Source organism: Drosophila takahashii, chromosome 3R (assembly GCF_030179915.1).
Source record: "Drosophila takahashii strain IR98-3 E-12201 chromosome 3R, DtakHiC1v2, whole genome shotgun sequence".
In the NCBI taxonomy this organism is placed as follows: Eukaryota; Metazoa; Arthropoda; class Insecta; order Diptera; family Drosophilidae; genus Drosophila; species Drosophila takahashii.
Genome location: NC_091681.1, coordinates 19,476,576 through 19,492,710, shown reverse-complemented (window position 1 = coordinate 19,492,710; position 16,135 = coordinate 19,476,576).

Genomic DNA, 16,135 nt, shown 5'->3' with positions numbered 1-16,135 from the left:
CTAGCCGGGCCAGACAACTCAAAGCCAGGGGCAAGTGCAATGGCTAAACGGCTATGGCTAAAACCGAAAAAAAATAGTAAAAACAGTAAAACTCAAGTAAACTTGTCTTGGACCCTGGCTCGCTTAGGAGCGACCTTAGCGCGCCGCACAAATGGAAATGGAAATCACGGCCTGTGGCAGCAAATGGCAAATGTGTGTTACTGTAACTGCAACGCCGCGTCGCTTCCTTCCTGTTGCCGCGGGCAAAGTGGCTGCATCTGTTGCTCCCACCAAACGCCATTGGCCTAAATAGATGGGCTTTAAAGATTTGGTAGTGGTGAAGAGTAAGGAATATTGAGTACGAGATGGTAGATGTCAGGAATAGAATAATTCAATAAAATCTTCAATATCTTCAATACACAGAGCGTGAGAAATGTGAATCACTTGAAAATCTTTAAATGCGTTTATCTTCCTATTTCTTAAGGTATTTCACTCTTCTAATAAATGAGCGTAAATTAAAAGCAATAATTCTCTAAACGTCAATTTTTTTTAGGGCCAACTATTTACTTTTTTATTTAATTATTTATTTTTCGATAATTTTCGATTTAGACTAATATTTTGGCTAATATGATTAAAAATTATTTTATATCATAATATTTTTTAACAAATTCAAAAAAAATGTTTATAAGATATATTTCTTTTAAGAAATGGAATTATATGAATTCATTCACATAATAGAAAATCAGAACAGACCGGTTAGTCATATTGTTCGTCTATGGATTTGATTCATATTCGACATGCATCATTCCGAACTTTGTAAGGGAATCCGCAGCCATATTTCAAACGGCACCTTGGTCACCCAAGCCTACGCGCCAAAAACAAATGCGAACAGATACACCGAAATAAAAAAAGAACGACACGTAGCTAGGCTGTAATAAAAAAATAGCGAAAAAACAAACAAAATGTTATGCTCTCATAAACATTGCAAACAAATCTAAAGTTCGAGGTTGATGCGACGAACAAACAGAGACGAGGAGAAACAAAAAAAAGAGCGTGCAAAAAATGAAAGAAAAATACCGAAAACAAAACGCAGTACAATAAAATTTAGGCACAAAGCGGCGCACAGTGGAACATTTTAAACAATTGTAATGGGCTAAGAATATAAAAAGTAGCTTACTATCATATTTGAGAAGAGAAGCAGATGTTTGGTTATAAAATAATTTATAAGGATTTTTTTAAAAATAGTTTTCTGAAATCTGGACCTTTATCAAACAATAGCTATTGGCTTGTCTATAAACGTAGTCCTAATAGCTAAAATAAGCTGACTATTAATACAAGAAGTCATTTGTTTTTAAATTTGTTTTAAATACAATTTTCGAAAATCTAAAATATTAAAAACTTTATTGTCATAATGTTCCACTGTGCGGCGGCGGCTCAGATGGCAAATAGCAAATGGCAAAATTGGAAACCGATGGAAACCTCGACTTGCGTTATGAATGCATGCCGAAATGGAGGCCAAGCGCAGCCAAAACTAAATAGAAATAGCAATGCAATGGCAATAGAAAAAGCAATAGCAATAGAGGCAACAACAACATTTTGCGTATGCAGCCAAGCGTTGCATTTTCGGCTTTTTCGGGGGAGGGGCAGCCCAGGGGCGGGCCAGCGTTGCCAGACTGCGCCCGAAAAAACAAACGAAATTACGTATACGTAATGCGCGGGTTTTTTGATGTCAAGGTTGCCGTTTTTGTTCATACCAAGCGCCACAGCAAATTGCATACACAAAAACTTTAATATTTCTTTTTACTCATAAATTTATGTGTGCCTGTGCGAGGCGTCAAACCATTTCCGCATTTTACTTTAGCTAATTTCTGTGAAGTAATTAATAAAACATTTAAAAAGCGGTGAGCTTTACCCTGAGAAGGTGAAAGGTATATTCAAAACAATGTTTTCTTTATTAATATAATATTAAATTTGTATTAAGTTACGTGAAATGATAAAATCTCTGTTTGTATCCAATAAAATTATTTTTACTTCTATATTTAGATAATGTCCTCGTTTGAATAGCTCTCTTAAAAAAGTATCAAAGATTTGTTTATATATTTATATTTTATAATTTTTATGTCAGGTTCCCTGATTTTATATATTAAAATTAATTCCAATAAAATATAGCTTAAAAATTCTCAAGACCCCCAAGAAGAGTAAAATCATTACAGAAATAGCCATAACAATAAAAACAAGGGACAACAACAAATCACACCAAACTGAGTACAACAATTTAATTGAATTTATCAGCGCACAAATTAATTTCTTCCCCTTCTTCGCCCCGCTGCACCACCCCTCGCCCGGCATATAAATAAATGCAAATTGGGTATTTAAAATAAAACAACAAAAACTGGGCACAATTGATGACGTTGTTGTAGCTCAATAAATATAGAAAATGCATAAATAAAATATTAGGCAGTGGGACGATGGGGTAGATGGGGGATATGGTATGGATATATACACAACATGCAAAATCTTTTGCAGCTGCACTGCAAAAACAACAAGAATACGGCAAAAACGAACGACCGAACGAACGAAAAAATTGCAAACTTAACAACGGATAGAAAACAAGATTTCAAGGTAAAGAACGCAATCGAACTTGACGTACTTGAACAAAATTTATAACAACAACGCTGAGAGGCAACAGCAACAATGCTGTGTAGCTGCAACAACGTTAAGAAGAATTGGCAACGTTTTGGGCCAAAACATTGAACAGCAAAGTGCCGCAATTGAAGTTTTCGTTTCTTTTTTATTTTTCGATACTTTGGAGTTTTCAGCACTCTGGCAGTTGTCGATTCGAATGAATGTTCAATGAGGACAAGAAGATGTTTGCGGGCTGGATTATGGGGGGAATTGAAGTGAAATCCATTGTGGTCAGTCAATCTAGGAAATCGAAAAAAAGAGTGTGGTTCAAAACAGACTCTTCAATGTTAAATGGTACTTATAATATCTTTTTAGATTTGTTTACTTGCTGGCAAATATGTAGGTAAAGAATGATTGTATTTAATTTAGGAAATAATAACCCCACATCAAACCCATAAAATAGTTCAAGTTGCAATTAAAACTGGACATAATTTCCCCAGAAGATCGCTGATCATTTCCCGTCACAAATCTGAGGAAATCTTTAGCAAATTGCCCGGGCTGACACCTTTCATCAAAACACTTTGTTTGTGCCCCTGTTGACACTTGATTTCTCAATTTGCAATTTGTTGTGAGCACTGTTGCAGACAAAAGATTTAATCAATCAGGCCTAGCCGCCGCATTTAGAGGCCCCAGACTAACTGTGCGGTGGCAATCTGTCAACGGCTCAAATCAAAGTCAATCAGAACAGCAACAATAACTGTCACAAATTAACAGGCCAAGTCAGCACGGAAAAGACCAGGCCACTGGTTGCACTGATTGGGGCCAACAAACAGGCGGACATTTATATTTGTTCTGTTTGTTGTGCGGCATTTATGCAAAACATTTGCACAGAATCCGTTGGCAGGAACCGAGCCAATGAACTAAGTGGCCAACAACGGGGCAAACAAATTTAATTGAAAATCAGAGCAAAATCATCAGAGAAAATTAAAAGCCACAGCCATGGGAATCCGATGGATGGACGAAGTTTGCGAGATGATGAAGAGCTGAGACAATGATTAACACCAAAGCCAAGGCGAACTAAAGGCCCAAGTCAATGAACAGCCGAATGGAAAAGCGAGTAGCAAAGGGTGATGAATACACGGTGAAAAATCAGGACTTACAAACATGTTCCTCTTTTCATTTTACACCAAATTTCTCAAACTTACATATCAAACCATTTACTCTACAATTAAATAAAATATTTTAAAAAAAGTTTAAAGCTTAACCATATATCATATTTTTAAAAATGTATTACACATTTTAATGTATTACACATTTTAATGTATTACACATTTTAATGTATTACACATTTTAATGTATTACACATTTTTAAATAAATTATTAAATAAAATACCTTAGAAAAGTTTTTAAACTCAACCATTTATCAGATAATTAAAAAATGTGTATTTTTTAATTTTGTACTAATTTTTTAAAATTCTGTAAAATATTTTAAATAAATCGTTTTAATTTTCATTTGAGTTTTCAAAATACTTACAAATAAATCTTATGACAATAAATATTAATTATTTTAAAAGTATCTGACTATTATAATTTTGACATTTAGAACTAATTACATTTTTTAAAAATGATATTTATTATATCTTTATATCTTATATCTCAATATCTTATTTAGAACTAATTACATTCTTTAAAAATGATATTTATTTATTCATTTATTTACTATTTCTTCGTAAAAACCATGAATTCGGTATTTTTTTCCTGAGTGCAATCCGTAGGTTGTTGCTGCCACGTTGAGATGCAGCCAGAAACGGAAGGCCAACTATTATCATTCTGAAAAGATATGAGCCATGGCGAGCGCTGAAAAACTTTGGATTGGGGCAGGGCAGCATTTCGCTGCTGCAGGGGATTTCATGTTGCAAGTTCAGCAGCAGCGGCAGTGGCAGCAGCAAAACACCGAGTGTTGCACACCTGTTGCCAGCATTTTGCATGCAACTGGTTGGGTCGCTCCCCCTTTTCGCCCCGTCCCTAGTTCGCAGATGCTGATGATGGGCAGCAATGGCAATTTGGCTTATGCACATTTTCATGGGGTTAAAGTTGCTGCTCTGGGAATGATGAACCGATTTGCCACACACACACACACGCACACCAAACCAGAATCAAAGCCATGGTGCTAGGCCTGATTTACTGCTGTGTGAGTAACTCAATTAAATTGCCATTAGGGCTTACAGCTCAATCAGAATCGAACACGAGAAAACAACCACTCAATCCGCCAGAGAGTCGCCCCTTTTCGTTTGAGTCACAGTCAAGAATCACTCGTGGCAAAACTCACTCAAGAAGTTCCTGAGAAACTCACCACAGCAAAGTCATATTGCCCCTCCTTGTAAGCAGTAAAAACCGAGCGAGTTTTGTAACTATCCCTTCGGAACCAAAACCCCTTAGGTTATTTCTTCCTTTATTTTTTTTTTGGAATTTTCTCAAAGTTGCTGCATGAATTTATAAGCAGCGCCATAACGAAAACATTGCAAAAAAAAACAAGTTCGCAGCGGGTCGACAATGGAACAAGGGCAACAACAGTGAGGGAAAACTCCTTTATAATCAGATGACACCTATTTGGCATTGAAGCATTTGATTGCCATATTTATGCAAGATAAAAAAGGCAACGGCGACAAGATTAACCACAGTCTTCTAACAGCAACAAACGCCGCAACCGGTTTCGGATCAAAGGCAAACCCGAATTCCAGACCAATTCCAACCCTTTCGAATCCCCAAAAAAAAAATAAAATAAAATAACTCACAAAAACTGCAGCTAAAAAGGCTTTAGCGATGCAAAAAGGGCAGGCAGTAGATGCAACGGCAAGGGTAAATGCAAAAACAAAAAGCCAGCGACTGCGAAATTCGAGCAGGAGGCTGCATCTTGAAGATGCATTTTTTCATGCGATGCAGCGGGCAGAGAAGAGGATTGGGGAGAAGGAAGAGAAGGAAGGGAGGACTCAAGGCCTGCCTTGGTAGGCGATTTTTGGTGCCCTGACATTTGATATGGCATGCAAGCATCGACAAAAAGAAAGACTTAACATCCTCCCGATGCACTTTTATGCACTTTATGTCAGCATGCTTCTTAAATAGATGATGGATAAAACATATATTTTATGTAATAATTTTTTGTAATGTATTAATAAATTTTTATTTTAAAATAAACAGAATTTGCAAAAATTAAAAATCTCGAATTGCACTTTTTTGTATGTTTTAAGCAACGGACCTTGCCAAAATAAATTAAACAATTAAAAGCTACCAAAATAAATATAATATGCATTTTTTTGCAATCCCTAATACAAATGATTATTTACTTTTTTAATAAAGTTTAATTTTGGTTACATAAGCATGTAGATTTAATTGTTTTAAATAAAAATAAACTCCATCTCAACGGGTATTAGATGATTAATACCCATTAATTTATTTAGTGGATGCTGTGACTTCTCTACACTCTTCTCGTCCGATCTCCCGGCCATCTCTCTGAATCACTTCCGTTCTCAGAGCCAGCGAAATTTACGGTTCTGATCTAATTCGCAGCAGACAGAAGACGGCGGCCAGTTGCTGTTGGCCAAGGAAGTAAACTGATTTGAAACGCGGCGAGGAACCGAAAACAGGAAACTGTTGTTAAATTGTAGCTGGCTCATTAAAGCAGCTGCCTTCTGCCTCCTGCCTCGTAGCTACGCAGCCTCAGATACAGAGCAGATACAGATACAGATACAAATGCGTTCTAGATGACTTTTGGCGGATGTGCGCATTCAGGCTGAATATTATTATGACGATTTCGAAATTAAATGTCACTGAGCTGTGCTTTATTGTACGACTGGGCTATAGACATAGACGCGTGTGTGTGGATACAGCCTAACCCCGACAGTTGTCATCGGCTTAAAAAATACAAAAACAGGAAAAAACAGAAAGGAAAGGCGGAGAAAGGGGGTGAAATTATGTGCGCGAAATTACTTTTGTATTATACGGTATGTGCGTGCCAAGAGCCCGCGGCCAAGGCAGCTTCCACTGAGGATCTGAGGAGCCTGCCCCCTTGGCGGACCTATTTTAACCCCGACAACGGCAACAAATCACAAAAGCCCCGCACAACAAATAATCCGCGATTCTGGGTGCGAGAGTGTCGCTCGGTGTCATATTGTTAAACAAAGTGCGTAGCCTATGCCTGCGGGCGGGGGATTTTTTATTAAAAAATAATCACACATTTATGCGCCGGCAAACCGCAATTCAGCGATATATTAATTGTTCACATAAAGGGACTTGAGAATGCCCTACTATGCCATTCTAAATAATCATGTTTGTAGAGAAAATGCCTAAATTTATCACAGCTTTTTATTTTATTTATTTAATATAATTTAATTAAATTGTAAATAAAAGAAAATTGTTTATTTTGAGTAAGCACTTTTTATGTATTTTTAATAGGCCTAAGGTTAAGGCAGAGTATTTGATGTGAATAAAATCAGAACTATAGGAGTCATTTTTATGTGCCACAATTCAGCTCGAAACATTTCAAACAATACCCGTTCCTATTTGCTCATTATGAAAATATACGCGATATTGTAATTCCAATTTTCTAAACTCGAGCTGTCAATTTCTATGGATTTCTATAGCCTACTTGGTGGCGCCCAATAAGCAGACTAAATTGCGATTATCTCAACAATGTGTTCTCGTATTAATATCAAAATATTAAAAATGATAACTTGGAAATGGTGAGAGCTATACATAGATCCTTTTGTGGTCTCATTAGGGCGTTGAGCTCGGTCCACCCCCTTTTTATTTGTGGGGTTTTATAATTTGAAACTCCCCTGCGGAAATGCCACCATAAAAAAGAACTTGCACAACAAGAACCCAACCCAATTTCGTCCAACTTATTCCTAACCTATCCCATAAAACCCAAGCCCGAACCCCAACCCAAACTCAAACCCGGAGTTAAGCCCAAACCGAATGCGTGTCCAGGTCCCAAGTCGGAATACCCCGTCCCCCGGTGTTTCGTTCGTTGCATTTTGTTTTGTTTTGCGTTAGATAACCGAAAGGGGAAAGTCTATGGCCAGACCCTAATGGGGTTGTTTAATAATAATAATAATACGGCGAAAGCGAAGAAGATGCGAGGGGGCAGATCAATAAGCCCGTTGCGGGAACAGGGCCAATGGAAAAGGCCGCGTTGTTAACCCCTTAAGCTTTCAAATTAGTGAATGCAAAAAGTGCGTAAGAAGCGGGACACATAGCTATATATATATGTATAAACATATATACCGACTGGTCATTGGCCTCAAAAAACCCGCAGAAGAAGAAGAGAAAGACGAAGAAGAAGTGGAGGAATCGGAAGAAGGGAGAATATGGGAAGTTGGGGGCGTAGAATGAATCCAGCCAAACAACTTGTGAGTTGTGTATGTGTGTGGGATTTTTTTCGAATGAAATTTTCAAAACGAAATTAAAATTTTACGCATTTGCAGCACTCACGCACACACACATACTAGCCCACCCGCAGGATACAGTCATGCGAGTATGGAGTACTCCTTTGGTCATAACTCAACTGGCACACACATTTACGTAATTAAGGCCTACCCAAAAGCACTTCAGACTTTGCCCAACCCCAATCCCAAGTCCCAATTCCGAATCCAATCCAAGTCTAGCGTTCTCCGGTTGTTAAACTACGGGACTTTTGCCTCCTCCTCCCCCTATATTATATTGGCAACACCAATCCCCAACCCTGAAAAACCCATTCCCCCGGCCGACCTGCCAATCAAATTGTGCCTCCATACAAATTGTTTGCTGCATTTTTGATTCCATTTTTTGCCACGCCATCATCGCCATCGACCCGGCCAAATAACTTTCGATGCATTTTTTATTTACGCATAGCCAGCGTGCGTGTTTCTGGAGCTCCTCCTCGAATCCTCGAGCCTTATGCTCAATTAGAGCTCTTCATATCGAGCGGTCAGCAATTAAACCATTTTCCAAGCCATTTAAACCTATCCCGAATCGAATTGTAATTGAATGTCCTCCCCTGCTCCCGTACTCCTCTTGGCCAAAACAGATTTCCTGTGGCAGGTGGACTACTACTATGTACATTTTCCAGGCAGACAGGTACTTGCAACTTGACCTAGACCAAAGCCGCTTACGTTGACGCGTCAAGTTTTGTCAGGGCTAATACCAAACTAACGATGGCTTTTTGACATTTCCTTTTCCTATTTTTTACTATTTTCGCAGTAGTTGCCGTTGTTTTTCCTTTTTTTTTGTCACCAGAAATTGTGCGGCTTCATTGGATTGCCTTTTGGCCATCTGGACTGGGGATCGGGTTTGCAACCAGAAATTGAGTTGGATTTATGCATGTAAAGCCGGAACGGAGGAGTTGGAGTCGACAGGGCTATAAAAAAGTTGTTAGGGGGATGTTAGCCAATGTAATCGCTCAGAAAAGTTGATATACGCTAGTTGAATTAAAAAAAGGATTTCCTGGAAATATAGTGGTTTAAATGATATACTGTAAAAATTTAACAATAAATTAATAAATCTTATTATTATTCGTATACTGAAAATAGTCCTTATAACTACGATCCCTAATAAAAATATTTTCCTTCAAAGACCTATCCTAACCCTAATGCTCTAGTGATTTATAAAAAAAACCTCAAAAAACACACAGAGTCACGGTCAAGGCCTTTGATCCAGCGCCATGAAGAGAGTCATCAGAGCTGCGAAAGAACATCAACCACAACTGCAGAGAATAATGTGCCATAAGAAATCCCGATAGATGGAGCCGAGTCCAGGGGCTCACGGGGGGGTTAACCCGAGGGGCTAGAGAACCTCAAAGGCGACGCTTTAAAATGACGCCTGTCCCTGTTTCGTTTCTTTACTTTTTTTCCTGTGCTTTGGGTAACATAATCGGTCACTGACTTGGCATTTGGCGTGGTAATTCGAGAACTCTTTGCGCCTCGACAATTGCGGGTGGTCAGGGCTGCCAAGGGAGGTACATAATGGACAGTCAAGGAGGAGCGGCCAGAACGGCAGCGAATCTCGAATCTCGAACCAGAACAGATCCGATCAGATGCGATCCGTGCAGGTCCGGTACAGTCGTCCTACCGCAATCAAATTGAAATTGCGCCGAAAACCAAAGGCCAGGCCATGGACAACAATTTATCACTTTTTTTGAGGGCTCCAAGTGTAACGAATTTTGAATACTCTATTTTTTATAAATATACAACTATTGTCGTATTGATTTTCAATTAAGAAACTAATTACTAACAAATATGTTATTATCACCCATTTTCGATTACCTATCCAGTATTAGCTATTTACATCAGAACGCAACATGCAATATTTCCCCTAACTGTGTTTAATTATATCCGAATTACCTATAAAAATCTATGATTATATGGTCGTAAACATTCCACCATTCCTTCCACCTAGTTGTACAATTTAAAATAATTCACCATGTCAGTATTAACATAAAAATCATGCTGTGTTGCCCGACGACTTGCAGGGTAGGATTGCCAGAACCAGAATCCGAACCAGAGGAAGCACATTTTCGGTTTCATTTGGTGATTTCGGGACGTTGGCCAAAGCAGAGCCAGAAAAGATGAAAAGAGACAGGTATCGAACGGCAGAAAGAGAGGGGCACAAAAAACCGACCGGCTGCAAGCAGACTTCACTTTCGTGCTAAATTATATCATCGTCGTCTCCAAATTGCACACACACAGAATTCAGGGGGATTTCGGGGGCTAAATGCGATATAGGGGAGCCGACTTGAAACTGCAACAAGTTTGCCACAGGCCCATGCCGCCTCTTCCCCTATCCACACGGAAAACAATTTCCAATTTATTTGATAATCGATTCCTCGATTTTTCAGTGCCAAGATATTTAAAACATTTTATTGTTATTATTAAAATAATCCCAAATATTTATAAGTTTGATTCGACTGTTTTTATTTGTTATATGTGTTTATTTCTTTTAAAAATTATTCATTTATTTTCTAATAATTTATGTAACTAACAAATATATACCTTAAGCAAATGAAAGAAATTTCCTTTTTGAAAACAAAAATCTTAAAGAATTATATCGTTTAAAATCTGAATTAAAATGATGATTGTTATCCGGGAAATCTGTATACTTTTGACCACAAAAAAGTACCTATCATTCTAATATTTTTCTTATTACAATTTTTCAAAATTAATCTCTTTGTTTCGCTGTGTAACTTGAGCGTCGTTTTTGGGCGCACTCACATTTTGTCGCTGCCTTCTTCTGTGGCTCTTGTTCTTCCCTCCCCCCTGCGATCCCCCTGGCGATCCCTCCTCCCCCCGCTCCACACGTCGCCTGGCATATTCGTCAATTTTTGTGCGCATGCAATTTACGCAGCACAGCGAAAGGAACTGCAAAAACCAAACTGAACCGCAGAATACGAAAAACCTTGAGTACGGTCAGCGACCAGAAAAAATGCATAAACATTTTTGTTCTCTTCCCTTTCTTCTTTGGGCAGAAGTCGGTGGCGGGATCGGAGGATCGGGAATCGGGGATCGGAGGCATACGGATTCGGGGGGCAGGAGCAGAGTCCACCGGCAGCAGCGTCTTCGTAGTCGCTGCTGCAGCCAGTCAATTGCAAATTTTCGGAAATTCTACGAAGACTGGCGGAGGGGCAGAAGAAGCCAGTGAGGCACGTACGATCGGACGGATGGGCTCCCCATTCCCATTCCCCAATCCCTTCCACCGAATATGCATACCCAGCAGTTGGAGATCTCGGGGGTATATTGTCCTCGCATTATGAAAAAAATATTATAATATTTTTAAGTAAATTTAGAAATATGTGGAAATATTAATAATGAATATTCATAACAGTTCGACCTGTTTAGATATAGATTCCTGTACAAAGATTCCATTTGGAATCACTTGGGTTTTAAACATTTTAAATATAGGCACTTTTAAAATATGTGATGCATTTAACAAAAGGATTAAGTGTTCTGAAATTAATTGTGGTACCTATTACCTATTATAATTACCTATATATTTTTCTAAAAAGTTTTAATATTTACTTTTTACTTTTTTATAAAAAGCTTTAATATTTACTTTTTATAACTTTTTATGTGGCTATTGAAATACAACACAATTAAGATTTTTCTCTAAAGTTTTCTTTTTCTTACTAACAAATTGATGCCCATTCTGGTATAAATAAATGAAGTGTTCAATATCTCAATATACTATTTAAGACCTTAAAAAAATCTAGAAATCCTTATTACCTTAAGTCTGAGTATCGGCCAGTCTCTATCAAAGTTAACCCCTTCTTTTCGGCTGGCGTGGGCCCGTCTGGAGGGGCTGCCTCTTAATGGCCGGCGTATTTTTGGCAGACGCTACGCACACACATTTGGTGGCCATATAGCAATATATATTTCGTGTGTGCCGTTGGTTGTTTGTGCATTCCTGGCAGCGCAGCCCCAGCCGGTTTGGCTCAGCACTTTGATGTGGTGCAGTGGTGCAGCGATCGCGGGGGCATCGGTGGTGCAGGGGCGACAGAGACAGCAATAAGTCTGTCGATCCACTGCCATAATTTTTGTTTATTTTTTGTTTTGCTCCGCAATTTTTTCGGGCTCCCCCTTTTTTTGTTTTGTTGTAGTTCTGCAGGCCGTTCGGCTCTGCTCTTTTCAATTATCAAGGACAAATGTGCGTTGAACTTGATCTCGCTTTTCATTGCCGCGACTCCTGCCTCGCCTGCTCTTGATCCCATTTCGCTGCATCTTGCAGATGCAGATACTTTTGCCCTTGCAGTTCGACTTTTGTTTACACCAGACCAATTTTAAATTTAGATCTCTGTCTGCTCGCTGGCCCCCCCGAAAAAAGTCGTCGTAAAATTCGTTGCTTTAGCGCTCCGCAAACGCTGATTAGGATCCAGATAGGAGTTCAGCCAGCAATTAAGAACTCTAATTTATCTCTCGTGCCAAGCAAATTCTGTCTCAGGCCATAAGAAATGGAACAAATGGGCAGGCGAATTTGATTCCGCCGCCATTTCAGCAATGATTTGAGCAGCTTGTCCGAAAAACTGCCCGCCATTTGGTGGGGGACTCATAAAAATGCTCCCAGTTTGCAATATTCAGTTTGTAGATCCCATACTCCATATCCCAGGTGTGTTCGATTCACAGACAGAACGTCTGACAGAACCTGCAGAGGAACACAAGCCAGCCCAAACCCGGTGCATTGCATGGAAAGCCAGTCGAGTCGGACCTGCAAGGTGGATTAAGTTGTTATGTTGGGCATTAGCAAAGGTGTTGCTGATGCAGGCAGCTGTTTTGATTACCCTAAGATTGAAGGTACATTGACTAGTCTTAACAACAATGCCTAACAATCGTAAGAACTTTATATTCAACAGGAGAATGGGTTTTAAAAGGAATAAATCTCTTAGTATAAATATATTGGAAAGGAAAAATACCCACTTTATTTACAGCATTTTATAAAAATATTTTTAGAAATTAAAAATAAGATCATATAGCATAAAATGGAATAAACAATAAAAAATTTCTAATAAAAAACAATTCTTTAAAAATAATAATTGCCTTCCTGTTACTAAGACACAAATATGAAGAAAGACAGCTCTCAAATATTTCAAAATATTTATAAAAGGGCACTTTATGAGTTGGCCTTTGGCGAAAACTTAAGATTTTGGCCTGTCTTGAACTCAAAGTTTGTTGGCACTTTGTTGCCGAAGAGATTGCGGTATGCCACAGGTGAGTGCTAGATGGCAAATTGTTTTGATAGCCAGAAAATCAAGGAGAAAGAAAACTTTGGCTGAAAAAGCAAGAGTTCCTAACCTGGCCGAATACGAATCAGAATGCGAATCCGCTAGCAGCGGCTAATGGTGTGTCCTAAGTCATTAGGGATAGCATGAGCGGTTTGGTTTCTTCTCGTTCTGGCCGTGCGGCAGCAACATTAATGGGCACAATAGAATGCCTGGCATTCATCAACCCTATAAGCCAACTCATCAGCAACAATTTTTGTAGCATTTTTAAGTTAATTTACCCAACAGGAAAAACATTCGAGATTCCTGTCGCCATCTGAGTCTCCATCGCCATCGCCATCGCCATCGCCAAGCCATCTTCATCTCCATCTCCGTTTCCATCTTCATCAGCGTTTCTAGTGTCTAACTAAAAATCTTCCTCTGCATTCGATCATTTATGGCATTTTATTTGGCGCGTCAGCAAATGTTGCTAAGCAATTTATTTATGACATTTTTTTTGTTGCCGCCAGTTGTTGCCACTGCTGTTTAAATGCTGCGCGCCACATTTGCCAACTCGGGATCGTGCGGCAATGTGTGGCACAACGAAAAAAAAAAATCAGAAAACAGAAAGAAAGAAACTGGCCGCATGACGCGTCCAAATCGCGCGACAACTCAAATCTTGTAATAGCCGCAGCCACAACATGACAAGCGACTCAAGTTCCATATTCATTAGTTACGATAAAAGAAAAAAAAGAACGGAGCAACGAGGAACGAGGAACAACTACAGTAAGAGCCATGATCATCAGGCAACTAAATGTGGCTAATGACTGCCAAGGTGTCTTGGCTAAAATACCCTTGATACCCGGGCCTTCGCCTTCAAATTGCCCCCAACTAATCAGCCTGCGTAAAAATCACAAGCAATTCAGGCCTTCCTCCGCAAATTGAATCTGTTTTCTATCATTTTTTATGATCTTTAAATTTAAAATACCCTTGCGAAGAAAAAGAATGGGAACAGGAAAATGGAGGGGCGAAAAAACATCGAAATCAGAGGAGGCTGGGGTGGGGAAAATAGTAGCGAAAATCAAGCTGGTTCAACATTGAGCCGGACAAGTGAAGGAAAAACCTGATTTTTCCTTTCGGCCCAGCGCAAACATTGCTGCCAGGGGGGCCGGATATGGCCAAATTGCTAGGGTTCCCGGCCGCCGGTAATTGGCATTGCCAATGCCAGCCAGCAACAACAAAAGGCGACAGCAATAGCCACAAAAACAAATGCAAGGAAAACGACAATTTTTTCTGTAGTTTTTAGCAAAAATAAATATGAGACCATCGCTCTGGACCTCAAGCTGGTCTAAGGTCTCTCTCTCTCACTCTCTGGGCCCTTTTGTAGTAAGTTTTTATGGTTTTCATACCCTCTCTAAAGGTCTGTTTACACTTTTTTTGGGAATGCAGGCAAGCCGAGCATAAGAGATAAGAGTAAGAAAGATCTTTTCATAAATAACAATACCACTAAGTTTACAAGCTTAAAAGCTATCTCTTTATTTTTCTACATTATTCTTTAAACAGTCAAGCATTAATTTTGTGAATTTTAACTAGCTCCATTGACTATATAAATTGTAATTGTGAATAACTAATACATATTCATAAATATATTTTAAAGACGAGAAAAATCTAAATAGAATTGTAACATATTTTTAGGTACTAATAAAAACAAATATTCAGAGAAAAATCTAGATACAAACCTAGACCTTAGCCAGTTTTTAATACCTCTAAATATTTTGGTATCTAACAAAGGGTATCAAAACTTCTGTTGAATTAGTCGGCATCAATTTTTTCAGAACTTTTTTAGGCAGCGACAAACGCCAGGGAAGACAGATGTGCGACATTGCAATTTGTTACAGTTGCAGTTGCATTAACGTTGCAGCAGTGGCGAGCGGGGAGGCTGCGTTTTAGCCAGGGTCTGGGTTTTTTAGACCCCTTTCAGACCCTGGAACTGGAACTGAGAGACTGGGAGACTGAGTTCGAGGCTTGGGAAGAGCTGGGCTGAGCAGCGGCAATAGCAACCTAAATATTTTAATGCCCCGGCCACATTGATGGTTTGCTTTTTGCTGATGATGTTGCTTTTGCTGCTGCTGCTGCTGCTGTTGCTTCTGTGGCAATTAACATTTTTTGCGTGCACAAATATTTTTCGACTTGGGAGAAAGAAGGCAGTTACAGCGGCAGATGCACGTGAAATTCACAACAGAAGCTGCTACTGCTGCTGCAGCGGCAGCAGTTGCATGAAACTCAAACAAATTAAACCTAAGGTGAGTACAACAAAAACAAGGCATAGAAAAATGAAAAATACATGCCAGCCATCTGAAAAAACAGCAACAATTGACTCTGGCCCGGCTGAAAACGTAACGAAATATGTTAAAATGCAACCAAGTGAGTAAATTGTGCGCAACAACTGGGAGAAAGGGGGTTTTGGGGGTTTGCGAGAACTGTTTATGTAGCCCATGTAGAGCTCACCCACTCAGACACACACACACTCACACACTTGGGCACTTCATAAACTAAGCAAATTATTATTTAAAAGCCCACCAAGGGGGAGGGTCTGAGCCTTGGGTTCGGCTTTGGGCTGCACTTGTACAAAAATTATGCACAAATTGTTTTAATTACGCGCTGCCGCAATTTGCGGACTACCGAGGGGAGGGGGGTATAGGGTAGGGGTGTTGTAGGTGTTGCCGCTTGGAGCATCAACTTAACTGTGTGTGTGTGTTGTGGCAACAAACTTTGGGAAAATTGTTGCCAAATTGCATTCGGTTTGACGAT